We start from the raw sequence: 11,568 nt of genomic DNA, 5'->3' as shown, positions 1-11,568 counted from the left end.
GTTTGCATGTCTCATGTAATTACTATTTTTTAAGTTCAAAAAAAGTAGGGTGAACAATTTTATGGTTTTTGACTTTTAGTTGTAGCTTTTGCTTTTTCATTTCTTACTTTAATAAAAATAAGTGAGGTTGTTTTGGACCGTTCAGAGTCACTTGTTTGTTGTTTTAATTGTTAATAGTGCGTTTATGTTAAAGTAGTGTGTTTTGATTGGTTTTTATCCATTTTAACTATTTAAGATAGAATTTAAAGTGTAGAATTTTCTTGTTATGATTTGATTTTTGACATGATGAGTGGTTATTTGTTCAAATTTTTTAAGGATTTATTTATAAATAGTAGAGCTAATAATACTTGTTACAGGGAGTTGTCTAGGGTGAGTTTTCCATGATTAGTATTTGAAAAAAAGATGCGGGCACACGATAACTTAATTTTTAAGTTATTTCGATATTTTGTTTAGTGATATTTAGTTTTAAAATTTACAAAGAGATATTGCAAGGTTTTTCTAGCTTCATCCGATGGAAACATTAGGTACATACACTATTGGAGGAGCATGATCTTTGCAATTTTATGGAGACCAAGGTTGTATCAATCTCATGTTGTTGGTAGAATATAAAAGAAGATTGTGTAGACAAAGTGAGTCACGGTCTTTGAATCATCCTTCACATCATTAGAAAGGCCATGGGTAAGGAGGGCCATGGGTAAGGAGTTGTTCGATCTCTAGTCACTCTATATAAAAGTGAGAATATGAATATGAATATGTTGCCACAAAATAATCTTAGAGTCATATAAATGAGAAGACAAATATTATATTCACCTACTTAATCAAGATCACCAAATTTTGTGATTAGCTTGCAACAATTGGAGAAGAGGTCAAGAGTGAAGAGTCAATACCTAAATCCTCAAATGCATTCTTATCTTCTTGGTACCGTTTTGTTAAAGAGGTTTATGCCTAATAAAGACTATGCACCTTTGAGAAGTTATGGGAGGCCTTCATTGCGTAGGAGATGACTAGAAAGTGTTGCAAGTATAGAGTAAGGAATTGTGCCCTCACTAGCATAATGAAGAAGAACAATAAAAAATGATGACTTGAGAAGGATAAAAAAGGAATGAAAGAGGATTCAAGTTCCTTTAATCAGGGAAAGAAGAAATTAAGCCACATCAATTGTTTCATGAGAAGAAGGGGAAAGGAAAGTAGCAAAAATAGAAGTAATTTGAAATGAGTGCAAAATCATTCAATGGAATGAAAGCTTTCATTCAAGCTTAAGAAACACTTCCCCATGCTCTCATGCCTTTCATGTAACATTGTGTCTACTATTGAATGTTATGTGGATAGTGGATCCTCCAAGCATATCAATTACAATAAGAATAACTTCAACAAACCCTAGGCGCAAGATGCAAGAATACAAGTGAAACTTAGAGATAATGCCACATATCCAATAACAGGAATGGGATCTATCTGCAGATGCCATCAGGTGATATCCTCGATCTTAATGGTGTTTAATATGTTCTCGAATTAACAAAGCATATTCTCATCTCTTCACATTACCCAACCAATCTCAAATATAGTTGATGAACTCAAATTAGCTATGTTGGAATGGAGGATGAGAATTTCATTATATTTTTAGATTCTTAATCAAAATAGCATTATATAGTATTACAAATCTCTATTTTATCTATAAAACATGTATCTATAATTAAAATAGAGATATAATGTTAAAAGTTGTAAAATTATATACAAATACTTTACCATCCAAATTATTGAATAAGGTTTATTATTACGAAAAGAAATGTCATAAATAAAGGACTAGTTAATTTTTATTGGAACATCAAATGATATCAATCAGGTCCCCCATTATGGAGATTTCGAGAATATTTTTCAATAATAATTTATTCTTCTTTATAGTTTGTCGAGTTATTTTTTTGATTCTTTTATGAATTTATATTTGAATTTTTTATCGAATAAAGGTCTGATTTGAATATCATCCTGAGAGAAAGAATAAGAATGTCAATGTTAAGAAAAAAGAGTAGATTTGAGTGATGGAATTGTACATTTTTATTATGAATTTTACCGTCAGGATTTATTTCTAAAGAGTGTTTGATCATCTCTTTCATTAACTTATTTTGTTCCCCATGTTTTGTCAATCTTGCTGGCTTGGACAAGAGGATTGGCCTTGGCCAGAGCTTCGCGTCCATGTGTCTTGTAGTCGAATGAGCAACCATGTGCCTCCGGATATCGGTGGACACCGCAATATGTGTTTCCGCAACGACACTTAAAACCTGTTAATCCAACGCGTTTTCTGCAACTACAACATCGCGCAGGTTTGGACTCCACAGTATCAGTTTGCCCACCAACAGGCTCCACCTTGCTGGTCTCAGTTTGCCCACCAGTAGGTGTTGCTTTTACTTTAACTTTGAGAAGATGGTCTTTGTAACACTTTGAACACATGTTCTCCGTTGCGGAGGATCCAAAAAATCCACACCCTTTAATGCACAGCTGAGGCTCTGATTGATCATGACCACCTTCAGAATGCATCTTTTTACTCAATTCCTCAACTTTCTACGGTTATATTTAATGGCTTCTCTGGAAGGATAGATGTAGATACTCTGCTGTGTTCTATGGAAGGATGTGGCTTCTGCAAGACTCAATCGATGCCTGCAAATATATACCGTGTAGCTGAAGCTAAGGAACAATGAATCAATCACGACGGTTGAGATTTAACTCAACGATCTCACTCTGATATTGTCTTAACCACTTATAATTTCGGAATTTGTTCATTGAAAAGTATAACTATCATATTACTGTAAGGGATAAGTTCGATTTTTAAGGGAAAGGATACAAATATGTGCAAAGACTGTGTGACAAATAACACAAAAAAAGCGCTCAAACATAGCTCATGTAAACCAAACCCTAATGAGCTTCTGGAATCATATTTGCAATAGTTGTTTATTTTATATGCCCCGGAACATTATGAATTCTGCATCTTACACTTTCAACATAAATAGTTATAAATTAGAGTTCTCAAATCCTGAAAATTGAAGATAGAGATCTCTGTTTAGGAGAGAAAACCTCAGTAAAATTAAATGAAATACTATAATCATAGAAATTAAAAAATAAAGTGGATTAAAATATCATGAATTAGTATAAATTTTAGAAAACAAAATTATATGGAAAAAATCAAACATAATCACTTTACAAAATATATTTTAAATAAATTTTGTTATGAAAAGTAACATACACTTTACATAATTATAAATAATGATAAGTAACTGTTTTTTAAGAGAAGGATAAAAGCTATGGAGGGGAAAGGTTCATGATATCGAAAGAAATCGGAGGCTGAAAAGTAGAGCCATTTGGCTTGAGGCAAGGGATGAAAACTCAATTTTTTTCCAAAACTATGTTAAGGGAAGGAAAACACAAATATGAACTGGAAATTGAAAAATGAAGAAGGGGAGTCAACTTCTTCTTTCAGCGAGTTGTCAACAATGGGGGTTAGTCATTTCAAAAACCTGTTCAAAGCTCCCCCTAAGGCCACTATTGCCAAAGTCATTAAGGTTGCACAAGATTTCCCAAGCTTTGTGGATGATGACGATAACAATATCGTTATGGCCCCTGTTTCAAAGGGTGAAGTGGAAGGGGTTCTTCACTCTATGCAAAAAGGGAAGAGCGTGAGTCCTGATGGATGGACGGATGGTGGAGTTTTTCCAATATTTCTTTGATCTAATTGGGGATGAGATGGCTCGATTGGTGGAGGAATCCAGACATAGGGGTTTTGTTCATGACCCATTTAACTCAACATTTCTGGCTTTAATCCCAAAGTCCGATGATCCTCAAAGTTTTGATGATTTCAGACCCATATCCTTATGCAATTGCACATACAAAATTATTGCAAAAACTATTGCACGTCGGTTAAAACCTATTCTCTCAAAAAACATTTCCTTGGAACAATTTGGCTTTCTTGAGGGTAGGCAAATCCATGAAGCTATTGGTGTGGCCTAGGAATCCTTGCACAATATCAAAAGGAATAATAAAAAAGGAATGATTGTTAAGATTGATCTTTCAAAGGCTTATGATAAGATCAGTTGGATGTATTTACGCCTACTAATGACTCACTTGGGATTCAATATTGGTTTTATTAATTGGGTCATGAGTTGTATTACCAACGTGAGTTTTGCTATTCTCATCAATGGGGCGACCTCTCCTTTTTTCCATAGTCATAGGGGCCTTCGTCAGGGATGCCCTTTATCTCCCCTTCTATTCCTTTTTGTTGCAGAAGGTTTGAGTCAATTGATTCATTTTTCCATTAGAAGGGGAGAATATAAAGGCATTGAAATCGCCATAAATCTCTTCATTACTCATCTTCTTTTTGTGGATGACATATTACTTTTTTGTGATGGGTCTAGGGGAGATCTTGCTAAGCTGTAGTCAATTCTGGATTTATTCCTTAAAGCTACAGGGATGAGTATAAATGCACAAAAATCCTCTATTACTCACAATGGCCTTACTGGGGTAGAGATAAACAGATATGTATCTATTTTTCCCTTTGAAGTTAAATCTCTGATGGAAAGCCTAAAATACCTTGGGTTCTTATTGAAGCCGGACTCCTACAAAAAATTGGACTGGAAATGGTTAGTTACAAAAATTGAAAAAAGAGTCAAGCACTGGAGCTTTAAGTGGCTATCTTGAGCTGAGCACTTGGTACTTATTAAATCGGTCGTTCAGGCTATTCCAGTTTACTGGATTGCTCTTTCATGGGTTCTAAAAGGCATCTTATCTCAAATCTGGAAAATCTGTGGTCGATTTATATAGGTGTCTTCCAAAGTGGATGATGTACTTCCATGGGTGGCCTGGGAGAAAATTGCTTGTCCTAAGGAGAAGGGAGGGTGGGGTATAAAGGATCTCTCATGTTTCTCTCACTCTTTGGCAGAAAAATTTGGCTGGAGTCTTCTAACCAAGGACAACTTAGGGACTTCGATGATTAAAAGGAAATACATTGATCCCACAGACTTGATGGTTTGGTTGAGAACTCCGAAGAAGTCTTCTAGAAACTATTTGGTAATATGGAAGGTAATGATTGAATCTTTTGACATTATTGTTGTTGGCCTATCCTGGCTGGTTGGCAATGGTACTAGTGTTAGAGTGGGAGTGGATCCATGGGTTGGTTGTAACAAGGCTTTCATTCTTCCAAGGGAACTGTGTGAGTCACTTTTTATCAAGGGGATTTTTACACTCAACCAAATCTCCCATGAGGAATCCACTAACATTTGGAATTAGGGTTGGATGTCTGCAGTGGATTTAGAGCTTGAGCCACAATGGGTAGTGGCCTAGAGGGATTACACAATGGAACTGCAGAGATCAAATGCCCGTTTAAAGGATAGGGTTGATGATCTTCGATGGGTATACTCTCCTAGTGGATTTTATGCTCCGAAGTTCGGTTCCAATTTTCAAATGGAGAGAAGGGTGGGAGGTCTTCAGTACTGATGGTCAAAGTCTCTATAGAAACTCAGTTGTCCTTCAAAAGCTAAAATCTTTTTCTGGTGCATTCTCATAAAAAAAGTCCCAACTTGGGATAACCTTCAAAAAAGGAACAATCATGGGCCAGGTTGGTATGCCCTGTGAAAAATTTCGAAAGAAAGTTCATATCATCTCTTTTTGTCCTATCCTTTTGCATTAAGAACCTATGAACTCTTTTTGAAGATAGTTGGTATTGTTTCTGATTGGACTGGGAACACTATGGAGGATGATTGGCAAAATTGGTGGACTCTTTTACCTGATATACATTATAGGAATATTCCTCTGATTATTTGCTGAGATATTTGGTTGGCTTAGAACAAATGAATTTTTATGTATCAACCTTTAGACCCTTATGTTCTAGCTATTCAATGTGCTTCTATTTTTGAGATGATACCAAACATCATTTCTACTCTTCCTTCTCGGATTATTCAGGAAGAAAACATCAGAACATATATCTCATGGGCTTACTTGGATGGGGCTTCAGATGCCCATGATTGTTGTGGGGTTGGGATCGTCATACATTTGACTGAACAAAAAATCTTAAAATCTTTTGTGGGTATTGGTTCAGGTTCAAATAATTTTTCTGAACTAAATACTTTGAAAATTCTCTTATGTTGGTTAAGGCAGTTGGGGGTGGATTCAACTCAGGTTTTTGGTGACTCCCTGAATGTGATTAACTGGGAAAATAATGTGCAGCGTTGTCAAAATCTTACTCTAATTCCTATATTAGATGAAATTTTATATGTTAAATCAACCTTTGATGATTTAACTGTTTGTCACATTTACAAGGAGAGGAATGTGGAGGCTGATTATTTCTCTAAAAAAGGCTCAGGGCTCTGGACTCTTGGCACATAATCGTCTCGGACAACAGGCTGGTCACAGTTTCGGATCGGGCACCTTACCTCTAAACTCTCCATTTTGTTCTTTTGGTTTATGTTATAATATGTACATATTGGCAGGCTATGAGACTGTTTTGTCTTATGAAAACATTTAAGTTTATATTTATTTATGTTGTACTAGAGAGATGGATTTCAATATTATCACTCATTATGGTTTCTGGTATGGGTTGTTTTTTCTGATTGTTTAGAGAGAACCAATTTTTGATCTCTACTATTTGAGTTCTTTATGATGGATTATTAGTATTGAGCAAGTGCATATCCACTTTTTCTCAATATGTTGTTGTATTCACTTTCTGCGTATGGTGGATTCACAGTTTGATATATGAATGCTTCATTGCATCTACACTGTAACTTTTTATTTTCTTAATAAAGAGTTTGATTTTTCTGCGAAAAAAAATAAAAAAAATCTTTAATCTCCAATAGATTGGCTGAAGGATATTCTTAATCATGGAAATCCTTAATCTATAAATATCCTTTGTTATAATACCATGACTTATTAATACCGTACGACCAAAAAACCATAAGTAAATTCATAGGATGTTTGTTCAAATGAACTTTTCTTTTTAATTAATCAATTTAATTAAAAGCCAAAAACTGCCATGGAGATAAATCTCAACATTTGATTTGTGTATACTACTACCATGAATATTCTAGAATATTACATTGAGGCTGAATAAATATGGTTTAAAGAAATATTACTACTAGCAATTGCACCAAATGTTGCAAAGGAAACGCTGTAAGGAAGTAGCGTACGAAAGAGTAGCATTAACAGTGAATGTGTCACCTGCAACATATGGAGGAAAAATCATGTATTTCGTTAATACTCAAAAGTAATACAACAATATGCAACTTTGTGAAAGCATATAAAAGATTAATAACATTGTTTCTCTTCATATGTTTAGCACAAAGACCTTAGAAACTCTCTAATGATATTATATGTATTGTATTTACTAGTCATGTTTGGAAATTGATGTCACATGATCAAGTCTTTAACATGGATGTTTTTGCTGATGTTGATTTAAAATATATATATATATATATATTTTTATAACTCACCTTATTTACATACTTTTTTTTAGTCTTTTGCATTTATATATGAGTTTATTTGGGTTGATATAAAGTAAAATGGAACACAAAATTCTCATAATTGGTCAATTATTATGTTTTTCTTGTTAAAGCACCTAGTTTGAAAAATACTCCGCATACACATTTTATATGAAATGAACCAAGGACAAATTATAAGAGAAAATTCAAATAAAATAAAATAAAATAATTCATAGTATAATTTAAATATTCAATTGAATCACACAACATATCACATCTTTCATCATAAATATTATGCAAGTTGGTTTAAACTTGTATAATATATATTTATTACCATTTCTTGGTTGTATATTGTTAACCACAGATATCAATGTGCATCCAAAGATAAAGTAATAAATTCTATATAGATTGAGATGCATTCCATTTGATTTATGTACTATATATCATTATTAATTTATTTATGGGTGCATGGTGTTTATCCCTTCCAAAAAAATTCTATAATGTGGACTCGTTATCAAACCTAAAATAAAAAGATAAATTTCATTTCTCAAAAGAGTAATAATGACATAATTCTATTAGTCTATCTCTTCTCGATTGAGTGCGCAAATGAAATCCAATTATATTTTTATTATATTAGCAAGTATAAATATGGACAATGTTTTCTACATAAAAGATGGAAAACTATGACATCAAAAGTAAGGGAAAAGTTCAAAATAAAAATTCTTGTCCATTGTAGTAAAAGTCAAAGATCTTAAATACCTTAACATATAATCCATGGCATAAATAGGCATAAATACATCACTTATTCTTAAAAATGACACATAAAAATCATGGCTTAGTGAGTAGGAGAACACCATGAAGGAATGGATCATCTCATTATTAGATATTGGTCCATATCCAATGTTAAATGGCTACATCTTAATGAAAATTAGGTCTCAGTCATCATTATTAGACTCAATGGGTTTAACATTCTCCAAAATAGCAGGAACAAAATTTAGAAATTTATCATCTAGTTGTATATGATGGGGTGGCTAATTGTGCCTACTTTATCTACTCTCCTTAAATGCACAAATAAGCCTAATGCATTATTGGACATGAATCTATGGGACCATTGAGAAATTATGTGGCTAGGGGAGGAATCAAGTGTCTCCTTGCTCATGTGATAGACAGTGCATCTCAAAATCTCTAATCACTAGGGGAAGTGTGTCATTTACATCTCTATCATTCATCCCCGTAGGGAAAAGTTAGAAAGAATCAAGTTATTATTAAATCATAAAAAAATATGAAAAGTTCCATGATATCAAATAACACCTCATTCCACTTATTCCATAAAAATTAAAGAAAAAGATATACATTAATAAATGAACATTGATCCAAAATTATACAATCTTTGGAATCTTAATATTATCTCTCAAGGGCACTCTCTAGGATATGGATGTAAGGATAGGTTTAATAAAAATGGATTCATCCCATATAGAAGTAAACTTGATAAGGGGACAAAATTAGAAAACAATATTGAGTACTCACAATTATTTCAATTTACGACACCAAGGTTTCTAAATTACTAAGCGAGTCTAGTGTTTATGGGGAGGCTGTATATTGTTCACCAAAATTATCAATGTGCATCCAACCATAAAGTAATAAATGTTATATAGGTTGAGATATATTCCATTAGATTTATGTACTATATATCATTATTAATTTATTTATGGGTGCATGATGTTTATCCCTTCCCAAAATTTTTTATAATGTGGACCCTTTATTCAAACCTAAAATAAAATGGTAAAGTTCATTTCTCAAAAGTATAATAATGAAAATACCCTATTAGTCTATATTTGCTTGATTGAGTTTGAAAATGAAATCCAATTATATTTTTATTATATTAGCAAGGTATAAATATGGACATTGTTTTTTACATAAAATATGGAAAACTATGACATCAAAAGTACGGGAAAAGTTCAAAATAAAGATTCTTTTTCATTGTAGGAAAAGTAAAAGATATTAAATACCTTAACATATAATCCATGACATGAACATGCATAAATACATCACTTATTCTTAAAAATGACACATAAACATCATGGCTTAGTGAGTAGGAGAAGACCATGAAGGAATGGATCATCTCATTATTAGATATTGGTCCATATCCAAAGTTAAGAGGCTAAATCTCAATGGAAATTAGATCTCAATCATCATTATTAGACTCAATGGGTTTAACATTCTCCAAAATAACAGGAAAACAATTTAGAAACTTATCCTCTAGTTGTATAGGATGGGGTGTCTAATTGTGCCTACTTTCTCTCCTCTCCTTAAATGCATAAATAACCATATTTCATTATTGGATATGAATCTATGAGACCATTGAGAAATTGTGTGGATAGGGGAGGAACCAAGTGTCTCCTTGCTCAGGTGATAGATATTGCATCTCAAAATCTCTAATCTCTAGAGGAATTGTGTCATTTACATCTCTATCATTCATACCTGTAGGGACAAGTTAGAAATAACCAATCTATTATTAAATCATCAAAAAATTGAAAATTTACATAATATCAAATAACACCTCATTCCACTTATTCCATAAAAAAGAAAGAAGACGATATACATTATTAAATTAACATTAATCCAAAATTATACAATCCTTGGAATCTTAATATTATGTCTCAAGAGAGCTCTCTAGGATATGGATGTAAGGATGTGTTTAATAAAAATAAATTCATCCCATCTAGAAGTAAACTTGACAATGGGTTAAAATTAGAAAACAATATTGAGTACTCATAGTTGTTCCAATTTTTATGACACTAAGGTTTTTAAATTACTAAGTTAGCCTAGTGTTTACAGGGAGGGTGTATATTGTTCACCACAACTATCAATGTGCATCCAACCATAAAGTAATAAATTTTATATAGGTTGAGATATATTCCATTAGATTTATGTACTATATATCATTATTATTTTATTTCTCGGTGCATGATGTTTATCCCTTCCCGAAACTTTTTATAATTTTGACCCTTTATTCAAACCTAAAATAAAATGGTAATGCTCATTTCCCAAAAGAGAAATAATGGAAAGATTTTATTAGTCTATCTTTGTTTGATTGAGTGTGAAATTGAAATCCAATTATATTTTTATTATATTAGCAAGGTATAAATATGGACAATGTTTTTTACATAAAAGATGGAAAACTATGACATCAAAAGTAAGGGAAAAGTTCAAAATAAAGATTCTTGTTCATTGTAGGAAAATTCAAATATATTAAATACCTTAACATATAATCCATGACATGAATAGGCATAAATACATCACTTATCCTTAAAAATGACACATAAACATCATGGCTTAGTGAGTAGGAGAACACCATCAAGGAATGGATCATCTCATTATTAGAGATTGGTCCATATCCAATGTTAAGAGGCTACATCTCAATGAAAATTAGGTCTCAATCATCATTATTAGACTCAATGGGTTTAACATTCTCCAAAATAGTAGGAACAAAATTTAGAAACTTATCCTCTAGTTGTATATGATGGGGTGGCTAATTGTGCCTACTTTCTCTCCTCTCCTTAAATTCACAAATAACCCTAATGCATTATTGGACATGAATCTATGGGACCATTGAGAAATTGTGTGGCTAGGGGAGGAACCAAGTGTCTCCTTGCTCAGGTGATAGATAGTGCATCTCAAAATATCTAATCTCTAGGGGAAGTGTGTCATTTGCATCTCTATCATTCATAGTTGTAGGGAAAAGTTAGCAAGAATCAAGCTATTATTAAATCATAAAAAATATGAAAAGTTCCATAATATCAAATAACACCTCATTCGACTCGTTCCATACGAAAAGAAAGAAAAACATATACATGAATAAATTAACACTGATCCAAAATTATACAATCCTTGGAATCTTAATATTATCTCCCAAGAGAGCTCTCTAAGATATGGACATAAGGATATTTTTAGTAAAAAGGGATTCATCCCATTCAAAAGTAAAATTGGCAAGGGGAAAAAAGTAGAAAACAATAATGAGTACTCATAGTTGCTCCCATTTATGACACTAAGGTTTCTAAATTACTAAGTCAATCTACTGTTTACGAGGAGGGTGTATATTATTCACCACAATTAT

The 11,568-nt window shown here is 32.7% G+C and overlaps 1 pseudogene; it reads right to left on the bottom strand.

The window, feature by feature from the left end:
• Positions 1-2,112: 2,112 nt before the first annotated feature.
• LOC149188383 (zinc finger A20 and AN1 domain-containing stress-associated protein 4 pseudogene) lies at positions 2,113-2,529 on the bottom strand (annotated as a pseudogene).
• Between the last annotated feature and the right edge of the window lie 9,039 nt (positions 2,530-11,568).

This window comes from Pinus tabuliformis, chromosome 3_1 (assembly GCF_031772625.1).
Source record: "Pinus tabuliformis cultivar Carrire ecotype Pingquan chromosome 3_1, CPIR1, whole genome shotgun sequence".
Lineage (NCBI taxonomy): Eukaryota > Viridiplantae > Streptophyta > Pinopsida > Pinales > Pinaceae > Pinus > Pinus tabuliformis.
Note: the sequence above shows the minus strand (reverse complement) of the source record. Positions and strands in the feature narration are given on the sequence as shown.